Here is an 18,724-nt window from a genome sequence, read left to right as displayed (position 1 = left end):
CTCATTTCTACCAGGTACTGCATGGATGGCAGGATGGTCTGGGCTCAGCCCAAACTTGTGGAAACAGCATGGAAGACTGGCAGAGCCATCTCCCATGCTGGTGTCTCGTGGGTGTCAGGGCTGGTGGCTCTGGCCACCTAAGCTGGAGGTCTGAGCTGGAGGCCTGAGCCAAGCAGTGGCAAGAATACACACTCCTCGTGGCCACAGGCCCTGTCTTGTCGGGAAGATGGCAGCTGATTAAGAACAAACCAGATTGGGTGACGCCGTTTTAAAATACTGCAACACTCCCACACAGGCTAATAGAAATTAATGTTTGGTCAGCAGGGAGATGCACTATTTGAAAGGATTATGAAAGAATTAGGAGGTTTGGATTAGTTGGGGTAAGTATGACCCTGTTGGAGGCAGCCCACTGGAGGTGGGCTTGGTTATTTAGAAACCCACACCAGGCCTGGTGGCTCTCTCTCTCTCCTGCTATGTGGATCCAGATGTAGAACTTTGAACTTGTTCAGCAACATGTCCGCCTGCGTGCTACCATGCTCCCAACCATGATTACTATGCTGGATAGTTTTTTGTCAACTTGACACAAGCTAGAGTTACCTGAAAGGAATACCCCTCAAGTAAGAAAGTATCTCTGTAAGATCTGGCTTTAGAACACTTTCTTAATTAACAATTGAAGGGGGATGGTCCAGGCCATTGTGTGTGGTTCTACTCCTGAGCAAGTAGTCCTTGGTGCTATAAGAAAGCAGGCAGAGCAAACCATGTGTAGCAAGTCAGTAAGCAGCAACCCTCCATGGCCTCTGCATCAGCTCCTGCCTCCAGCATCCTGCCCTGTTTGAATTCCTATCCTGACTTCCCTCAGTGATGAACAGTAATATGAAAGTGTAAGCCAAATAAACCCTATCTTTCCCAACTTGCTTTTGGTCACAATGTTCATCACAACAATAGAAACTCAAACATGACAATAGCAGACCAAACCTCTAAAACTGTAATCTCTTCACAGCAATAGAACACTGACTAAGAAATAAGAAAAATGAATGGAACTGAAAATATTTTTATGATCTAAGTGAAATATCCCAGACTCAGAAAGACAAATATTGCATTTTTTCTCAGATGCAGATTTGTTTTAATTTACATATATACACATGTGTCATGTATAAGTCATGTACGTATAAGTCACGAAAATAGAAAGGGATCATGACAGGGGAAAGTTTTTTTTTAAGTGTTGGAGATGGAAAATGCAGAAAAGAACAAGATGAAAGTGAGTATTAGAATACATCACATGGCAGCAGGAGGAGTTATTGAAGAGAGGGAGATGGGAGGGAAGAACTAAGACTAGAGGGAAAGGGATTAGGGAGGGAAGTAGAGGAGAAACTTAATGAAAGTCTACTTCCTTTCCCCCCCTCAAATACAAAAAAAATGTATTTATCACATGTGGATATAAAATATTGTCAAACATGTTTTTAAGAAACAAATATTTATCTAGTAAAATAGTACCTACGAAACAGAAAGTTAAAAAATAATTGTTTCATTTTCTCGTGGTTCCTTTAAGTTTATCCCTAGGTAAACATACACAGGACAAGAAGAGGGGACACACACACGAACACACACACACATACAATTGAAACATATCAGCTAATAAAATTCAACAGTGAAATATAAAACAAGATCTGTCAAGACTTAAAGACGGCTAATGATAAAGAGGTACACCACCTCATAAGCCCTTGCTTACCTAACATTGACATTAAGTGTGACTATCTCTCCTGTGGCTGAATTCTAAAATTTCCAACATGTCTTCTTCCACAGATTTGTCTTCCCTTTGTATTTTGTTGTTGTTTGTGCTTCCCTTCTTATTCTGTTTTTATTTTGTTTTAAGTTTTTTTTTCTTATTTTTATAAGTTCTTTAAGAATTTTGTCACTGTATTTTGATCATCTTCAGCTTTCTCCCCCAGTTCCTCCCAGATCCACCCCTACTCTCCTACCCACTCAAGTCTGTGTCCTCTTTTTACTTCTCCTTACTAACCCACCATGTATATTTTGCGTTTTCCATGTACTCCTGGACATGTGGCCTTCCACTGAGCACTCTTATCCTGCCAAGAACGACGCTCTGATTTAAGACTGACTCTCCTTTCCCCAGCACTATTTTCTTTTTTTAAAAAATATTTTATTTTTTACTTATTCACTTTACATCATGCTCAATGCCTGTTTCCTAGTCACCTCCCCCACAATCTTTCTCCCTTCCCCTCCCATTCTCCTCTGAGCGGATGAGGCTCAGATATTCTCCCCACCCTGGCACATCAAGTCTCTACCAGGCTAGGTACTTCCTTTCCCACTGAAGCCAGACAAGACAGCCCAGCTACAACATAAGCCACATACAGACAACAATTTTTAGGAGAGCTTCCGTTCAAGTTGTTCAAGAATTGCATAAAGACCAAGCTACACATTTGGTACATATACCTAGAACTATTTTCAATCGTTTACCAGTTGGCTATCTCTTTCTTGATCACCTTCTCTGAAGAAGCTTAGCTTTTCAGCAACTATCTGATCTATTTGCAGGCCTTTGCATATCTTGACATTGTTTACCACCTATTCTTGTAATCCAGTGTGCCCCAGGGTCATGATGTTGTCTGCTATATTTCTAAAACATGACATAGACCCACAAGTTTACATCGACCAAGAAAGTGTGGCAAAAACCTTTGAAGCCTCAGTCTTCTCCTATATTACTTTTCCCACTGAATTTCTACCTACCACCAGGATTCTCTGTGAGAAATAAATATGATATAAGACAGGAAACTTCGTTCTAACACAATAATAAACTATTGTTTATGTGGCTACCCTCACAAGAGTCATCATTTTAACTGTTATCATCATTGCACAACCAATTAGAATTATTCAATATACTTTTCTCCTAGTGCTTGTCAGCCTCATTTATATGAGGTGGGTCATGTAGCAGCTGGAAGCTGTAATCATTCCAATGTTCTCTCTTCGACGATATAAACACAATGTTCACTGCTGGCCTGAAAACTAAAATTATTGCTGTCATATTTTGTCACCAGTGATCTCTGCCAAGAAGGGTTATGTGTGCCTGTTGCCTTGTAAACAGATGAGCAATATCCGCCATGAGAATTGGGATGCTGCGTCTAGAATGAAGATCTGGCTGGATTTTAAAGCCATCAATAAGAAACACATGGCATCAGAGCTGGCTGTAAATAGAAGCCTTCCGGGGTGGGGCAGGCTTTTATCTCCAGCAAGAACAGTAGAAATGAAGTCCAGGAGACATCTCAAAATTGCTAATGTTTAAGCAAGATGGAGATATTTAATATTCATAAAGAAATTCCAGAGTGAGACAGTTGTCATTATTTTTCCATTTGACTTCCAGTGAAAACTTTCTCTTAGACAAATTATGTATGTATTAAGTAGCAAAACTGACAAAGTGAGTATTCATCTGATACCAAGCCTTGATTTAGGAGACCACAAATGCAGTTGCTTATATTTTTGGCTTCAAAGGTGGAAAATGACAAGAGCATTTTGTATAGAGTTACAAGAATTTTATACTTTACAAGTTGGTTTTGTGAACATAACCTTACTGGAGGCACATAGGACAGCAAATTTCAGTCTATGTGGGCAAAATAACCTTCTCAAAGTCACACAGTGAATAGCTGGGCAATGCAGGCCATCTATTTCCCAACCGGGTACTTTGTGAGTGCCACCACACTGACTATGGCTGTCTCATGGTTAGGCTGTATGAAGAGCTCAGGTCATTGTATCAAGGCTATTGTGTGACATAGTCATGCTAAATATCCAGAGAATGCTACTTAGAGGAGTGATGGTCATGCCAAATATCCAGAGAATGCTACTTAGAGGAGTAAGAAAAATGACTAGTTGAAACCTAAGGAATTTCAGCAAAGACCAAAGATGTGGGCAAGAGAGATTGCCCATTAGACTCAAGACCTTTGGAAGCACCAGAATAAATCTCATCTGAAATCATTGTGAGGTGGGTAGACTGTATTTTCACTCTATACATGCATAAATGTAAGATGGCCTCTAGAAAAAACACCATTGGGTCATAGTGTATAAAAAGGGGGAATCTGCAGGAGCCACACATTCATGGCCCTACATCTTAAAAAGCTGGATTCTGCATTTGCAGAGAATTCACTACAGTAGGTCAACTGCAACATCAGAGGCAAAGTGATGGTTTGTGGTGTAAGCAGAACCCTCAGTGGAATAGGAGCTGCCTTGAAGACGAAATTGGTTTCTTCTAAACAACCAGCCTAAAAGGAATTAGCCAAATAAACTTTAAGGCACCAGTATGAGGCCAGATTTAATTAGTGTGCTATAATGAGAGTTCACTCTGGCAGGAAACTCAGCCTGGCTTCAGAGCAATCAATTGAGGATTTATACTGGGTTAGGTTTTCAGATATTGCCAAGGCTTTCCTAAGTACACCACTGCCAATATGGCTATTTAAATTAGGAGTATTTTTTAAAGATAGGTGCATTCCTCTTTAACATAAAAATAAGGTTGTAATCTACAACCCACTTTGCCAGAAGGCGAAGAATATAGGACTTACTGGGGTTTAGGGACCAGGGTACAGGGTGGTACATGTCCTGAATGCTGAACATGGCAAGACTGGAATCTAAGGCAAGGATGGAAAAGAATAAACTTTGCCTGTACCCACCATTGACTTGATTTGCCTTTCTGTACTAAGGTGGGCTTTGCTCAACCGCATCACTCCCCAAAATGACACAGCACCTTCAGATAACACATATGTACCATTCATTTTTAGAAACATACACATTCAGAAATAGGGCAAAAGTTCAGATTGGGAAAGGTCAGTATTTGCTTCTCAGGAATCAAGTTTATTTGAGGTGCTGAGGACACAATCTCTGAGATCCGTGCTTGAGAATAAGCAGCCTTCTTATTTTCTTCTGCCTCTAGTATTCATATGGGAAACTATTAAGTCTATTTCACATAAGTTCACCAAGTACAAATAATGACTTTCATAGTTGATATCTAAATCTATAAAAGACATTAGTTTTCCTACAGCAAATATTGCATGCATCTTTCACTGCCAATAATGTAGCAGGCTTTATACGGCTTTGCAGGAAAACATAACATCTTCTTTCCTCTTTACACATCTCTTCCATTTTGAGGCATGTTTTAGGTCCTACTGCCTTCTAAGAATCTTAATCTAATAGCTGTATTCTTCAAAGTGGACAGCTCTCCTATCAGACTTTCAGTTAGGACAACAAACCCTGATAACTTATGAGCCATCTTGAGTGTAAGTCACTTGTATGAGCTACTTCTCCATTCTTGACTCAAGGAGTACAAGCAGAAAATTGGATTGAGGTGTTCAATTTTGGAGGAAGTTGGCTTGTGGCAAGAGGTGAAAGAAGAAAAGAAATGAACAATTGTTCTTTGAAGTGTCTTCCTTTTATTTGGTCTGTATTACTGAAGAGTGGAGTGCTCAGTGCTAAACATGAGCTCCAAAGTCCACCTCAACTTACTTGACAGAAGTGAACATCCACAGTGTTGAGGCTTTTAACTTAGATTTCCTAGGATAAAAAACAAGAACAGAAGACAAACAAACAAACCAATGTCAAAGTTCTTTCTCTAAACCACCCATAGTTGATAACATCTTGTTCACGCAAAGCATATTCCAGCATGTAAACATTTCAATTGTCTTTGAAAGAGACCTGAGCTTTGGTGCTAGATCCATTCATTACAACATGTGAAATTTCAAGTAAATAAAAGTCTTACTTTAAGATGAAAGAGTCATATTTCCAACTCTGGGGAGGCAATCAAGGGTAATAGAAATGAATGTGTGTTTTAGGAGTCTCTTGGACAATCATAGCCAATGACTCAAAAGAGGACTTCTCATGCATGGTGTTGGTGTTTTTATTAGATGGCCTCTGGCTCTTGGAGAAGAAATTGTCAGTCCATATGTGATAATGTCATCTGAACTGTATATGTATATTTATACACAGAATTACAGTATTAAAGGTTGAGTGCATGTATGTGGATATTTTGTTTGTTTGTTTTTTGTATTGTTTTAGGTTAAGTATTTAATAGTATAGTTCTTTATGATTCTCTATTATTCTTGCATTATTTGACCATCCCCTTTCCTTCTTCTGAATTTACCTTGTAGTCCCTCCCTAAGTAGCCCTCCCATTTTTTATACAATAGATCACTTATACACTGCAATCAGCAGCCCTATCCAGGTTTGACACACATACAACCACATATATCCACAAAATCCAACAGCATGGCATAATCCTAAGAATGTGTGGGGCAAGTGGACTATGAACCAGACAGAAGAACTGGTAAGGTTGAGTGAGCTCAAACCCTGTGAAATTCAGAATTGAGAACGGTAGTCATGGGGCCAGCTCCCTGCCAAATTCTACCTGCTCTGGAACACATAATCCCACTGAGAGGACCATGGAAATCAGTCACATAACATAAAAACCTGGAGCTCTCCATGCTAATGAAGTCTCTAGATAGGCCCTGTGTGTTCAGCCAATGAGCTTCTCTTGCTGGACAGTCCTTCCCCTGATTCATCCTGAGTAAGTAGTATGCATTCACCTTTGACATCAAATAAAGCAGGTTGGACAAGCAAGGACTTTTTCTTCATTAGAAAAAACTGTGGGGGGAGGCCTTCATCATAAAGAGCCAAGCCTAAATCTGGAGAAGGCCTTTCCTCACCTAGCCCCTCAGTACTCTTGAACATTCACTTCAGAACCAAACTGGGCCCCTGTCCCAGGCTCTGCCTTCCCCTTTCTATCTGGCATGTGGACATCTTGAGGGGAAACAGACTGAGGGATCCCCATTCTCAACTTCAAGAAGTACCCTAGTGGTGCCTGGGTACATAGCAGACTGAGAACCACAGCAATCCTCCCAGACTCCAACCAGGGAAACACAGACTGAGGACTCCCATTATAGACTGTGTTCTGCCTCATCTAGTTGGTGTGCTGGTGCTCCAGGCACCCTAGCATACAGGTAAATACACAGCCCAACAAGGGTGCACTATTGGCAAGTACACCTTGGTGGTAACTAACAACACTCTAATTGGACTTCAGATCAACTCAAGAAGAAGGAAACCCAAATCATACAGCCTAATGTTAATGTCACTGTTCACCATCCCTCACCCCTTTGTATAGGTGAAGGTAAGCCCCATTGCTGAAGACATCATGCATTTGAAAAACAGAGCCCGCTGGGCGGTAGTGGCACATGCCTTTAATCCTAGCACTTGGGAGGCAGAGGCAGGCAGATTTCTGAGTTCGAGGTCTACTGAGTGAGTTCCAGGACAGCCAGGGCTATACAGAGAAACCCTGTCTCGAAAAACCAAAAAAAAAAAAAAAAAGAAAAAGAAAAACAGAGCCCAGAGACCCCTGAGCTAGAACTGAATGAATATCATTTTCTTGAGGATTAATTTACATAGTACTAGAAGGTACCATGCAAGCTTCCAAAGGAGGCTGGCAAAAGTCCTACCTAGTTTTGATGCTTATGAACCACATCAAGCCAGCATAGCAGAATAACCTCAAGGATAAAGTAGTGGCACATAGACCTTGGGGGTAATGAACAGCTCTCTAACTGTGCTTAAGAAACATTCAACAAGAGGGAGACAGTCTCTGGTATTGGCAAACTGCTCAGTTCTAGTGAAATCGTGGTTTTGGAGGAGACTCTATAACCTCTAATTTACTAACCCAGGATAATCCCTAGCAAAAATCTACGACCATTTGTCCACAGGTAAGTATAGTTTTCACTCTTCATGAAGGAAATTTCTCCGTAACAGATGAAGGCTACTACAGAAAACCACAACCAATAAAAATTCAGAGTATGATGCTCAGTCCTAATGGATACATCTACAAAACACTTCCACACCTACAGCTCAGGGAACACTATCAAAGAGGGAGAAGAGTAGAAGAGTCACAGGACCAGAGAGTTTTCTGTGAATCATGTTTCTTAGTAATGTCCTAATGTTTGCAACATGACTGCCTAAACATGAGATGACCAAAGATAGCAAGAATGTGCATGCCACCATCGATGGGGAAAGACCATAAGGTCTCAACCTTACACAAAGAATTACAGGTAAGTAATAAATACTGAGAGTGGGAGAGGTATTCTTTCCCAGGGAAGAGTCTAGCAGTAGTTACCAGAGTCTGACATGAAAATATATATATATATACATATATATGTATATATATGTATATATATATGTAACATTATCAATATGATCATGTTATATTTAGAAATATATATATATACATATATACATATATATGTATTTTCTTTTGAAATCTGCTTGTAATTTTATGTTCTCAATAATTTTTATATTATTCTTACAGTTCTTTTAATCATAATAATTTTACATGAAGAAGGTATCTTATATTATTGTATAAGTAATTCCATAAATATGTTTTGGATTCAGTAAGACCTCAGTAATTTTAATAATTTGTGGCCACTAAAATTTTCCAAATCTTTTTAAATATGAGGTCACTCTAGATAGTTGAGGATGTAGCAGCTGCTTTAAATCTGCCAGGTGTGATAGTACATAACGTAATACTGTTACCTAAAAGTTCTAGAGGCAGGAGAACCAGAAGTTCAAGGGCATTTCATCTTTAGCTACATGGCAAGTCCAAGGCCCTCCTGAGAAACTGTCTTTTAAATAAATCTCAGTATCCTGGAGAGATAGCACGGTCAAAAGCACTTGCTGTTCTTACAGAGCACCTGGATTCTGTTTCCAGCAGCAATGCCACAGTGCACAACCTCTGTAATTCATGTTCCCGGAAGTACATTGCCTTCTTTTGGACCCTGCTGGCATTGTATATACATGGGGTACATTCATGCATGTAGGCAAATCCCTGATACATAAAAATAATAGAAATATATAAAAGAGTAAAAGTCTCTTTAGAAAGATTTCTCTGTTGCTGCTGAAAGAAACAGTTTCTTCAGTGTTAGATTCCAGCACTGGCTGGCTTTGGGACAACCCAAGTCATTCTTCTAGTCTAGTATGTTTTTCTTCCACTTCCCAGACAGGTAAAGATATTTAAATTCCTTTTCTTACTTCTGAAAGTCACACTTCTTTTGCACATCACTATCTTTTGTCTAGGTTAGATTGACAAAGGAACTAGCTTTCTTCTGTTCAAGACAGTTTATATTGTTCTGGTCTGAATCTAAAGAAATCATTTCCTTGTGGAATTTTTAAAAATGTTCAATTTTGTCTTCTTACTTTGGTTTTACAACTTGAGTAGCCTGACATGTGGATTTAGTGAGTCAAATAAAATTGTATTCACACAAAAAACTATTTTTATGTACATCCTGGCTCCCTAGAAGATGGACAGCTCTGTGCTATTCTTAGAGACAAAGGAGAAAAATGAACATTTGCAAGGGTCATAAAGGGTTGTTACATGTCTGATTCTCATTTATACTACTGTGATTACACTAAAATAATATATAACTATATATACACTTATGAGGTAATAAAAATCAAATGTTTCAGCTGTAGAAAATTGTGCTGTTTATTAGACACATAGGTGTATTGGTAAAATATATTAAAGTCATAAATTTCCAGAGGGATAGAAGAGAGCTTGGGGATTAGCTCATGGCATGATTCCCAATCTGGAGTTCCTGGAGAGCTATTCTCACATATTCGTAAAGCTTGGTATAAGTTATACAAAGATTTAGGTTTCAAATGCACAACAATTGTGAAACAGACAGACAGGAGGATTAGAACTAATAATAGTGGCATCTTTGCTGGTGTTCTTCAGTTTCTATCCCTGTGTGTTTCAGTTATTTTGTCTAGATGACTTTGCAATGCTGTCACCGCAACTCGTAAGCTATGTCTGACTCCAACTGAATATTCAGCTCAGTTCAGCTTTCTCCTCACTAAAAGGCATACTGATATAACCAGGAACTTGCTCTGGTGTCCCTTCAACTTCTTCGTTCTTGATATCCCTATGAGAACTCAGATGAGAAACATAAAGTATGTTGTAGATATGCAGACTGTGTTACAGAGAGAAGCAGAACACCCTCAACTCTCAATGGGTAAAGGCAGATAATGACCAAACTATCATGCAACCTATATGCTTAACTGGACTTTTATCTATTTCTTAAGGTTTCCGGTTAAATAGCTTCATAAGGGGCATTGTCCTATCTAACTAGTCAAGATTTCCATTGACTAGTAGTGTGTGTGTGTGTGTATTATATGTGTGTACATGTGCATGTATGTACATATGGGCACATATGCACTTGTATGTGTACACATGTGGAGCCAGAAGTTAACACTGAGTATCTTCCTTAGTCACTGCCCTCTTTATCTATTGATATACTGATATTCTTTCACTGAATGTAGAACTCACTGATTGGCTATAAAGGCTAACAATTGAGCTCTAGGAATTGACGTGGCTCCCTTCCTAGTTCTAGATGTACCTCCATGCTCTACGTTTACATGAGTACTAGGGACTCATCTTCACTCATCCTTAGCAAGTACTGAGCCATCTCTGCAGTCTCCTAGATTAACTTTTTATGTGATGGTGACACTTAAAAACAGTGATCATGGGAGTGTTGAAGGAATATTGTTTATTGCCTTGCTTGTTCTTTTACTATTTGTGTTTATTGTCTTGCTTGTTCCTTGACTATTTACATCTATTGTATTGCTAGACCCTCAACCTAGAACTGACCTGAGTACTTGCATGTAATTCAAATGGTATAAAAGCAAAAAGGAGGAGGGTGGATGCGATAGGAGGTTCTAGGTAGTGGAAATGGGGAAAGGAGATGGCATCTGAAATGTAAATAAATAAAATATCAAAAGAAGTGATGGGGACAATGGCATGCCTTTGCTCTCTACCAGAAATCCTCTGCTAGATATTAATCTTATGACATTTTAGATATTTTATATTCTTTTACATCCATCCAGAACCAGAAATAACACCTAGATTTTATTCTTTTCACCAATAATCAGAGTCCTGTACTTAAAGATCTCAGTTTTAAAACAACTGGTTATGCAGAAGTGCTCATCTTTATTACTCTTTAGCCTTGGTAATATCTAAAGCAGCTCAACTAGTCTGGGCCTTTATCTGTAAGCTGAAGTGTGCCTAAGTTCATAAACAAATACATTGATCAATGACATAGAACTGATGACCTAGACATAATTTCACACATGCATACACACCAGGGGCTTTTTACAGTGAAGCAAAGAAAGGAAGAAAGGAAGGAAGGAAGGAGGGAAGGAAGGAAGGAGGGAGGGAGGGAGGGAGGGAGGGAAGGAAGGAAGGAAGGAAGGAAGGAAGGAAGAAAACAATGTACATTTGAGAAAAGATACTAACTTCAATCTGTCAAATTAGATAGTTGTATGTAGAAGGAGTTGGGTAATTTTGGTAGAAGATCTCTGTAGGAAGCAGGATGCACACATCCTGGAGGAGGAGTATCTGGTTTTTAGAGTTATAAACACTGTTAGGATTCACACTCAGACTAGAGGAAGTCTTTGTCACTTTTGAGTCTGATGCATATAGTGTGGCTTTGAGATTCTCACGGTGAGGTAGAGTCCTTGTTATGACCATGCCTGTGTCAACAATCTCACGCAGGATTTCACTTGCTCTTTACACCTTCACGCAGGACTTCCTTGGCTCTATGTAAGTGCTTTAGATACATAATTCATAACAATAGTATTTCCTTTGTTTCTAATACTATATTCATTATATCAACTGATGCCTACCATAAGGAGGCTAGTGGGATTCACTATTTATATTTTTTATAAAGAGGGAAACAAACTTAGAAGAATATAAAATATTTTTGTGAACAAAAGTTCTATTATTAATCTGAATTTTTTCAAAGATTTTCTCCTTCCCAACTTTCACACTCTTATTTTTTTAAGTGAGATAACATCATAAAAGAGAGATCACCTTGGTTTGTGCTAGTCTGCAAGTCTAACTCTGTTGAACTTTGACTCATTTCTTCAGCCAGAGGAGAAAATGTGGATAATCAGAGATGTTGTTTCGGGGGTTTTTCCTGGAATGGAGTTTGAACATGCTAGGCTGCTCTGAATCCTGCCAAAGTGCTGAGGAGGATTCTGCTGCAGACTGCACAGCCTCTCAGCTGTGTCAGCAGCAGCTGCTCTCCTTGGCAGCACTGTGCAGGCCTTCACGGGTCACTGTTAAGGGAGAAATGCCAAACGGATTGGGGATGGATGACTGAGGACCACAAAAGCCTCCTGCCTCATGGCAGCACACACAGACCATGGCTGTTGTTATTACTTTTGGAGATTTTCAAAATGCTGTGCTAAATAGCCCATGAGAAAGAGAATTAGCACCAAATCACCATGGGTAACTGATTCAAAACCAGCCAGACAAAGGGGCTGAAGATGCCCTCTCACACCTCACCACCGAATTTCTTTCTCACTTGGCTCGTTGATTCTGTTCTCATCCTTTAACCATGAGGTCCGCTGCATCCTTTTGCTTTAAATCCTGCCCCTTCCATTCAACTTTACACAATATTTCCTAGTTCTGGAAAGGTTCCATTTTCCTTCAAAATAAAATCCCAATTTTCTTGGCATCACATGTAAGGCCTTTCTTGGGACATATACCCTTCCAAATGCCAGCTCAGCCTTCCCCTTTAAGTACTCACTTGATACACAAACTTACCAGCCTTTGCAATCTTGGTCAACCTGCACTCATTATAGCATAACACTTAAAGTGAATAATTTACAAAGAGAAAATGGGTTGTTGTTGTTGTTGTCGTCGTCGTCGTGGTCATTATTTGACTGACAGTTTATGAAATTCCTATCTAAAAGTTGGCAAACTCTTTACTTTTGACTCCCAATGGGCATGCTTAATAACATGTCAGTAGATAGATGGCATTTTTTTTACAAGTCAAGAAAAAAAGAAAGAGAGAGAGAGAGAGAGAGAGAGAGAGAGAGGGGAGGGGGGGAGGGAGGGAGGAAGGAAGAAGATGAGGCTGGGTTCCTGCAATGCCCTCCGCATGTTCTCATGTCCGCAAGGGCCCGTGTAATCCCTAGGAGGCTTGACCTCAGGATTCCACCATTTACCTTTAGACCCAGATTTAAAACATTAAACCTGTGAACTGCAGCATATACCTCATTCCACACAACTAGGTCCCTATTAGCATTGAAGAATTAGATGCAAATTTATCTTTTTTTAAAACTAAAATTTGATTACATCCTCCTTCTCATTCCTCCTTTTAACCCTTTACATGTTCTCTCTAAAACTCATGGACTCTGGCTTTTTTTCCTTTGTTACATACACACACACACACACACCTACCTAAATATATAAATACAGTGTGATTGGTCCATATGATGTTATTTTTATGTATATTATTTCATCTCTGCCATGAAATCATAAAGATGTAAATTTTAATAAGATTAAGCAGATGCCTTCTAGTCTTGTGTTAGGTAGTACCTACGGAATATCTTTTTAGTTGAGTGCATATAGAATATAGCACTGGGTTGAAATCTTCAAAAGGATGTCCATTTTTTAATTACCAGAATATGTAAATATTACCTTATTTTAGTACTATATAGTCCCATTTATAGTCAGTCTTGTACACAGAAGTGGAATACCATAGGATATATATCTTAAGATATATATATATATATATATATATATATATATATATATATATCTTGGACAGCTTAGACCATCTTTCTAGCAGGTGTCATCTCTGGTGAGAGTCTTCCTAGATTGTGTGTAGCTGTTCTTTCACTGTGTCCTCATGTGGCAGGGGGAGAAGAAGCATGCTCTTTCTTGTGTTTTATGAAAATGGCAATTGTATGAAAGTTAGAGACCTAAATCAAATTTTGAGACCTAGTCATAATATGATGAGGCTCAGAAGAAATCATCATAAGCTTTATGAATGTGCTTAGTGGTCCTCTAAATCAGGAGTTAGAACTACCATGATGAGACCCAGTGATGAGGCTCACTGGAAGAATGTTGTAAGAGCCACAGCAATGTTCTAGAGCCATGAAAAACAGGGAAATACTTTTGGTTGTGAGCCTAGCCTTTAACGGCTGAGTCAGCTCTCCAGCCTGAAACTGGAATATATAATGAGTAAATTCTTCTCTAGAGTCTTCAGAAGGAACATCCTGATGCTCTGGTTTACCTCCCTGATTTCCAGAATTGCTGGAAAATAAATTTCTGTTGTTTGGCCACTAAGCTAGTAAGTTAATTGTAATTTATTACACCAACTATTGCCTACTAACTCATGTATTTAGGGAAGTGTCATGTGAGGTCTGTGTTTGACAAGGAGACTTGTGGCTGAGTGTAGAGCATCAAGAAGTATTGGGTACTTCAGGGATGCAGGAATTTGGAGATTGCATTAAAGCTAGGTAGTGGTTAGAGGCTGTTAATGGGTTTGAATAAGAAAGACATAAAATATGGTGAAATACAATCTTTGAGTTTTTGTTGTTGCTATTTGGAGGGTTTTTTGTGTGTTTGTTTTGTTGTTGTTGTTTTGTGCTTCGAATTTTCCCCCTGATCCTTTGTATCTTTCCTATCCTAGCTTTTGATGGATATTCCATAAGCCTTATGATCTTGTGCTAACACTGAGTGCTGCTATTCAAGCTCTTGACTGCATTTCCTTCTGTTCTTCAATTTGCCTCATGAGGATTTTGTTTTGCCTTTCATGGCTTTTAGTTTCTATCAAATATGCTTATTATGAAAGCAGCAGGTCAGGGAAAGGTCTGTATACATGAAAGTGGATACGAAAGCAGATTAAGAGTTGCTTGCAAAGTAAACAATTTGTTGAATTAATGTTTTCTGTCAATTTATCTATTTAGGATTAGCTTTTAGAAAGGCCAAACTACAAATAAATATGGTGTTTTGAATTTTACATTTTCTGTCATCGTTTTGAAACATGAAGCCCTTAAATCTTCTCTGAAGAGTTAAATTCGCCACTTTTATAGTTGACTGGAATCCATATTTTTGTATGTAGCCGTATATTTAACCCTAGGGCAGTCTCACCTTCTCCTAGAGCGTCAGTCATTCTGTGCTCTATTTCTTAGGCTCTGGAAAAAAAAAAAAACCTGCTTAGACAGTATTTATCAAAGACCTTTCAGATTATGTCTCTTTGAATAATTAAAAGAGAACTGTCTAGATCACAAGGGTATTGTTTCAAACTAGTTAATTGTTGTGCTGATATGCTGAAGAATTGCCACGTTGAAAGATCACTTTAATTAAAGAACATTTAATATGTTGGCTAATGCTGCAATATCAGTGGGAACAAAAGTCCTGTTTGCTTAAGACTTTGATTTACTTAAAGGTCACTGACTTGATTAGGGAATAAGGTTCAGGAAACCATCAGCTGCCTTCGGTGTGGGCTTCAGAGTACCTTGAATTCTGAGAGGATAGCATTCCTATGAGAACAAGATCTCAGAAGTAGCACCTTTGAGGGAGAAAGCATAATAAATGGAATGTTTTTCTTTCTCTGTATTTAAAGAACCACGTATCACCTTATACAAGACATTTCAGACGTTTGATTCTTAGATGGTATAAGTCTACGTATGTTTTCTAAGTGGGCCTAGATATTCTCTGCCAATAAAAAGTCTGTATATTTATGATCAGAATTCCTATATTTTCTAGGAAAGACCATACTGCAAAGGTGATTAACTTCAGTACTAGCTGTGTTCATTCAAATACCCATTCATCTGTCTATATTAGATATTCATTTTTTTCATAATGCTTTGGGAACTAGAAATCACTGCTGTCATCATTTAACAGATTATGAGTATCTTAGTTAGAATTTCTATTGTGATAAAACAGCAAGGCCGAAAATTACTTGAGAAAAAAAGGCTTGATTTAACAGCTTGTAATCCATCATCCAGGGAAGTCAAGACGAGAACTCAAGGCAGAAATTTTGAAGTTGGAACTGACATGGAGGTGATCCCCATGGCTTGCTCAGCCAGCATTCTTATACAACTCAAGACCACCTTCCCAGGAATGACGCCATCCTCAGTAGACTAGGCCCTCCCACATCAACCATTAATCAAGAAAATGCTCTACAGTCTCATCTGCAGGTGCATTTTCTTTACTGAGACCCCAGCTTCCCAAATGACTTTAGCTTGTGTCAAGCTGACAAAAAGCTAAATGGGACAAAGATGTTGATCTTTAGAGCTCGGAAAGATGAACTTACTTAAATCTTTATGATTTATTTGATTATTTAAGATGATCTCTTCTTTAATAATTGAGCATCAAATGGTAGACACCTTTGAATGAACAGTACTTTGGACTTATTGAATCAAGTTAAAAGGCTACAAACACCAAGTGATAGACAGATCCAAGTCCTAAGGGACATTAATTTTACTCTCTTTCCAGGCCAGGCTCACATGGAAAGCTTTTTCCAGAGTCAGCCTCTAGATAATATTTATTTGAGGAAAGAAGATTATTCTAGAAAACATGCATGATTTCTCACTCCCTCCTCAATGCTTCTGCCATGCACCAAACATGCATTTGTCCTTATAACCACAGATAAGTTTATTGTGGCAACAGATTGAGAGTACTACAGAAATCTACAACCAATCAAAACGTAGAGTTGTGGAGGTCAATCCAAACGAATTCACGTACAAAACATTCTCACCCCAAAGGCTCAGAGAACGTCATGGAAGAGGGGACGGGGAAGATTGTAAGAGCCAGAGGATCAGAAAACTTGTTGTGAGATTGTATATTCTAGCAATGCCAGAAGCTACATTTGTAAAATATCACAAACATCACTGCCCAAACATGAACTGGACAAGGCAGACATGATCAAACAAGCCGGACTGCATGGGAAAAAAAAGATGCAATTCCTCCACACTACACAAAGAACTACAGGCAACCAAAGAATGTGAAGAGCCAGAGAAGTGATCTTCCACGGGAATCCTAAATGATCAGCACTGAAAACATAATACGACTAACATTATACAGACTTAGCAGGTTATATTTAGGAATATATATGTAGATATGTGGGTACACGCAATAACAATTAATGAAAAAAAGGGGCAATGAATTTGAAAGAGACCAAGAGGTATGTGGGAAAGTTGGGAGGTAGGAAGGAGAAGGGAGAAAGAAATATAATTGCATTATAATCTCATAATTTTAAAGCATGTAAAACAATAAAATGACAATGGTAATCTCTATAAGTTTCATGATAAAAAACTTCGATTTTAGATATGCAGAAAACTCACAAAGCTCAAATTTTAAAAGATAATTAAATTAGAAAACAGGATAGTAAAGAGACATTTCACTAAAGATTATACAGATGGCAAATGAATACTTGCAAAGATTTTCAACATCAATATTCATCCCAGAAGTGCATATTAAAACTGCATTAAGATTAGCACACCTATCAGAACAGCCTAAGAAACAAATGGTGACGGTACCAACTGCTTGGGAACAATGGTGAGAGCTTGGCCAGTCACGTATTCCTGGTGAGAAGGTGAATGCTTTAACCACTGTGCTATCTACTTGGCCAGTTCAAAATGAAAATACTCATCACATGGCTTGGTAATTGCAAACTTGAGCATTTAAGATTTAACACAAGATCTGAACATGTGTGTCATTCATGACAGCTTCAGTTCTTGTAACTAAGAACTGGGAACTGTCCAAATGTCCTTAAAAGGGTGTGCAAGGTGAGCAGATGTGTAAACTGTGGCAAACTATCCGTAAGAACCAACGAGCCCTAAGTTAGATGGACTTCTAGGAAATCATGCACAAAGAAAATCCAAGTTTTAACGTATTACATGATTTTTATGTAATATTCATGAAATTACAGCATCATAGTGCTGGAAGAATGTGCCTCTGAGTGACACAGGAATAGTGGGGCTAGCAGGTAGGTTTATACACAAAGAGGTCATTCCCAGAACATTATGCAGCTGAGATTCTTGATTTTAATGGTATTTGCACAGACTGTGTGTTAAGAAATTGTACAGAACTATAAACACATACATATATAAGTGCATGTAAAACCAGAGATTGTATACATTTATGAATTTGATCTGCTTACATTCCTTTCATGATACAGATAAAAAAAATCAATATTTGCATTGAGATTTATAAGATGTTTTCTGTACTTTGAATTTTATGGTATTTTCTTATTTTGTATCAGTATAAAATTCTTGAATGAGTTTAGAAATATTCCTTCTTCCATTTTCAGAAGACTATTTACAATGAGATGATTATTAAATTTTGGGGATGCTATTAGGAAGCACTATAGTCACTGGTTTAAATAGGAGATATTCGTTTTCTCAGTATTCTTGGGGTTAGAAATCTAAGATCAAGATACATGATATCTGCTTCCTTTGAGGTCAGTTCTTTTTGGCTGAATAATAATGGACTTCTTGCTGTGATCATTAATTCTCTTTTTTGTATTTTAATGTTTTTTTAATTTTATCTTATTCTACATGAAATTTGAGGAGATCTAGAAGCAAAAGTACACTCAAGAGATTTAATATGATGTTCTTCAGTTCCAGAAACTTCTACTCATCTACCACTTTCCAGATTTAGTCTTTTTTATTAACAACTGTTGGATAATCTTCAGGGTGCATTGCACAGGGAATACCCAAGGAATGGTTTGTATTTTCACTTTATTCTACAAAAAAAATCCACTTACATGTTTTAGCTGATATTTGCTGCTGAGGATTTTGACTTTCTAAGTAAATGTTTTACAATTGCTCATAGAGAGATAGTAAAGGAGAAAGAAAGAAAGAAAGAAAGAAAGAAAGAAAGAAAGAAAGAAAGAAAG

This window comes from Grammomys surdaster, unplaced genomic scaffold, assembly GCF_004785775.1.
Source record: "Grammomys surdaster isolate TR1022 unplaced genomic scaffold, NIH_TR_1.0 135, whole genome shotgun sequence".
Lineage (NCBI taxonomy): Eukaryota > Metazoa > Chordata > Mammalia > Rodentia > Muridae > Grammomys > Grammomys surdaster.
This window is presented reverse-complemented; position numbering follows the sequence as displayed.